Source organism: Malaclemys terrapin, chromosome 2 (assembly GCF_027887155.1).
Source record: "Malaclemys terrapin pileata isolate rMalTer1 chromosome 2, rMalTer1.hap1, whole genome shotgun sequence".
In the NCBI taxonomy this organism is placed as follows: Eukaryota; Metazoa; Chordata; order Testudines; family Emydidae; genus Malaclemys; species Malaclemys terrapin.
In genome coordinates this window covers 126,414,728-126,419,251 of record NC_071506.1, presented here as the reverse complement: position 1 = coordinate 126,419,251, position 4,524 = coordinate 126,414,728, and positions in this window count along the sequence as shown.

Genomic DNA, 4,524 nt, shown 5'->3' with positions numbered 1-4,524 from the left:
GTCGTTCAGACAAACAAGTTTGTTTACATTTGCAGGAGATAATGCTGCCTGCTTCTTGTTTACATCACCTGAAAGTGAGAATAGGCATTTTCATGGCTCTGTTGTAGCCATTGTCGCAAGATATTTTTGTGCCAGATGCGCTAAAGATTCATATGTCCCTTCATGCTTCAACCACCATTCCAGGGGACATGTGTCCATGCTGATGACGGCTTTTCTCAATAACAGTCCAAAGCTGTGTGGACTGACACATGTTCATTTTCATCATCTGAGTCAGATGCCATCAGCAGACAGTTGATTTTCTTTTTTGGTTCGGATTCTGTAGTTTCCGCATCGGAATGTTGCTCTTTTAAGACTTCTGAAAGCATGCTCCACACCTCATCCCTCTCAGATTTTGGAAGGTACTTCTGATTCTTAAAACTTGGGTCGAATGCTGTAGCTATCTTTAGAAATCTCACATTGGTACTTTCCTTGCGTTTTGTCAAACCAGCAGTGAGTGTTCTTAAATTGAACGTGTGCTGAGTCATCATCCGAGACGGCTATAACATGAAATACATTAAATATATGGCAGAATGTGCGTAAAACAGAGCAGGGGACATACAATTTGCCCCCAAGGAGTTCAGTCACAAATTTAATTAATGCATTAGTTTTTTAATGAGCGTCATCAGCATGGAAGCATGTCCTCTGGAATGGTGGCCAGAGCCTGAAGGGGCACATGAATGTTTAGCATATCTGGTACGTAAATACCTTGCAATGCTGGCTATAAAAGTGCCATGCAAATGCCTGTTCTCGCTTTCTGCTGACATTGCTAATAAGAAGAGGGCAGCATTATCTCCTGTAAATGTAAACAGACTTGTTTGTCTTAGCGATTGGCTGAACAAGAAGTAGGACTGAGTGGACTTGTAGGCTCTGGAGTTTGACATTGTTTTGTTTTTCGAATGCAGTTATGTAACAAAAAAAAAATCGACATTTGTAAGTTGCACTTCCATGACAGAGAGATTGCATTACAGGACTTGTATGAGGTGAATTGAAAAATACTATTTTGTTTATCATTTTTACAGTGAAATATTTATAATAAAAGTAATATATATTATGATTTCAATTACAAAATAGAATACTATATGAAAATGTAGAAAAACATCCAAAATATTTAATACATTTTAATTGGTATTCTATTGTTTGCAGTTTTAATTGAACTGTTAATTAATCACAATTAATTTTTTAAGAGATTGATTTTTTTTTTTAGTTAATCACATGAATTAACTGTGATTAATCAACAGCCTTAGTTATTACTGTACAAAAAATAGCTTTTGGGATAAAGCCATGACTGTACTGACCCTTGCATCCCCAGAGGGCATGGGGAATGACTGTGGGATCCCAGGTCCCGTAGGAGAATTGTGTGATCCCAGAGAGTAGAGAGTTGACTGTGTAACCCCACGTGCAGAAATGGAGACCTTTCTAGGTAGCCCACACCAGTTTTACAACATTTCCCCTGTAGAGAGCTTGGTCCTTTTCCTCAGGGAGAGCTTTGCTCACCAGCCTTTCACTGATACTATAACCTTGTTTTGCTTCTCTACTTGTCCCTTCTCTGGCAGGTCTGGTAAAACTCCCTCCTAGTCTATGTATTATGAGTCTGTATATTTGCACATTTTCCTTTATATATAATAAATGTCCTTTGTGTTATGCTGTTTCTTGTCAGCTGATAGAGCCCAGTGTTATATGCTCCTATAAAAAGACCCTTTTGTAATACATACACGCAAGGGGGGGGGCAAGTTCCTGTTGCTATGGGAACCTTAAGTGTGAATTTCCTGACTCCTGTGCAAGTGAAATGTGAATCTTAAATTTGAATAGGTCTGATCCTGAGACATGCTGTGCACTTTGGGCCCTCACTGCATTCAGTAAGGAGAGTCACTCAGAACCTCCTCTGGCCAGACCGTAGTATTGTGTATCTGTGGGCTGTATCCATTCACAATAAAGATTCTGTGTGTCCAGAAGGGAGCAATATATGAGGCTGCTATTAAAAGGAGCTTTGGACAAGGGTCATACCAGATTGCTGAAATGTCTTGTAAATAATTAGTAAACCTTACACTCCTTGGGGAATTTCCAGCCCATTGGATGTTAGAGGAAATGTAATGGTACAGTAATGTGCTCACTTGAGCCCACAGGTTGGACCCATCCCTCCTGAGAATGTGGCAATGGTGCAATTTGGAATTCATGGTGATCTGAGACATCAGAAGCTGATCTTCTTGGTTGCACTGAAGGAAAAGATTAATTTTCTTTCATTGGCCATCAGCAAAGGCTCCGATATCTCACTATAGACTCCTAGTCCCACCTTTAATGAGTCTCCCTCCATCCTGGTCTCCTTCAAGCACCCTGGAGCCTTTTTTCCTCTTGCAGACTGAGGCCTTGGCTACACTTGCGAGTTGCAGCGCTGTAAAGCTGCCCCCAGCGCTGTAACTCACTCCCCATCCACACTGGCAAGGCCTTTGCAGCGCTGTATCTCCTTGGTTGCAGCGCTGCATGTACTCCACCTCTCCGGGAGGAATAGCGAGTGCAGCGCTGCCGCTGCAGCGCCAGTGTGGCCACTCAGTGCGCTGTGAATGGCCTCCAGAATTCAACAGTATCCCACAATGCCTGTTCTAGCCACTCTGGTCATCAGTTCAAACTCTACTGCCCCGGCCTCAGGTAACCAACCACGTGACCAACCCTTTACATTCCCCGGGAATTTTAAAAATCCCCTTCCTGTTTGTTCAGCCCGGCGTGGCGTGGAGTGCTATCAGCGAATCTTTCCAGGTGACCATGCCTCCATGCGCCAAGCGAGCCCCAGCATGGAGCAATGGCGAGTTGCTGGACCTCATCAGTGTTTGGGGGGAGGAAGCTGTCCAGTCCCAGCTGTGCTCCAGCCATAGGAATTACGATACTTTTGGGAAGGTATCAAAGGACATGATGGAAAGGGGCCATGACCGGGACGCCCTACAGTGCAGGATTAAAGTCAAGGAGCTGTGGAGTGCCTACCGCAAAGCCCGCGATGCAACGGCCGCTCGGGTGCTCCCCCTGCGACCTGCAGATTCTACAAGGAGCTGGATGCGATACTTGGGGTTAATCCCACCTCCACTCCGAGCACCACCATGGACACTTCAGAGCCGGTGTGGGGTGGGGGAGGAGGAGGAAGAAAACGAGAGTGATGGTGGTGGGCCGGATGGAGACACCCTAGAATCCCTGGAGCCATGCAGCCAGGAGCTCTTTTCGAGCCAGGAGGATGGTAACCAGTCGCAGCGGCCGGTACTTGGTGGAGGACAAACAGAAGAGCAGGTTCCCGGTAAGCGTTTTTTTTTTTTTCGGGAAGGAATTTTTTCGGTGTGGGCTCTTTGGGAGAGGAGGGTTAAGCATGCATGCCTAGATGCGGTATAGTGCATTGATGTGGTTTATCACATCGCGGTAATCAGCCTCGGTAATCTCTTCGAATGTCTCATCCAGAACGTGTGCAATGCACTTGCGCAGGTTTATAGGGAGAGCCACCGTGGTCCTTGTCCCAACCAGGCTAATGTGTCCGCGCCACTGTGCCGCAAGGGGCGGGGGGACCATTGCTGCACACAGGCAAGCTGCATATGGGCCAGGGCGGAAGCCGCATTGCAGTAGAAGACCCTCCCTTGCTTCCCAGGTCACCCTCAGCAGTGAGATATCGTCCAGGATGAACTCCTGTGGAAAATGTTGGCACAGTGTTCAGTGTAGGTGCCCCCTGCAGTTGTTGGCTCTCCCCAAGGCACAGAAACCCAGAGGACAGTACAGCCCTGAAACAATCAGGCCCCATTACTTACCATTTTGAGGCTCCCGTGGGATGTGTGCTCTGTTTCGGACGGGAAAATTATGCTATTGTATAGACCCTGTGTGTTTTCTACTCCTTAAGTGCGGGGGGGAATCATTACTCTGTCTGGTATAAACAATGCTGCCTCTGTTAAATGTTGCATTTTGCCTATACAGCTGCATCAACCTGAGACCTCAGCCGTCCCTCTTATCGCCTGCTCAGAGACTGCAAAGACTCAGGAAGAGACCGCGAAAAAGCAAAGAAGACATGCTGCAAGAAGTGATGCGGCAATCTATTAAAGAGAACGAGAAGGCACAGGACTGGAGGGAGAAAGAAAGCAAGGATCCGCCACGAAAATGCAGCGCACCGGCGGCAAAGCACTGCGCACCGGCAGCAAAGCACTGATAGGCTCATCAGCATCCTGGAGCGCCAAGCAGATGCTATCCAGGAGCTGGTAGCCATGCAGAAAGAGGAGCAGTACCGCAAACGCCACCCCCCCCCCCCACAGCCCTTGTCCCAAAATTCTTTCCGTTGTGCCCCACTTTCCCCAACTTCCGTGTTCTTCACGCCACCCGCTGCCTCTGACACCAGTACCTTCACCACCCAACCCTGAAGACCACGACCCTTACCCTCTGCACTCAACCCCCATCACCATGCAATATAGCCATCCTGAAGTGCAGCACTCACTGCACAGCACACCAGACAGGACATACACGAATCTG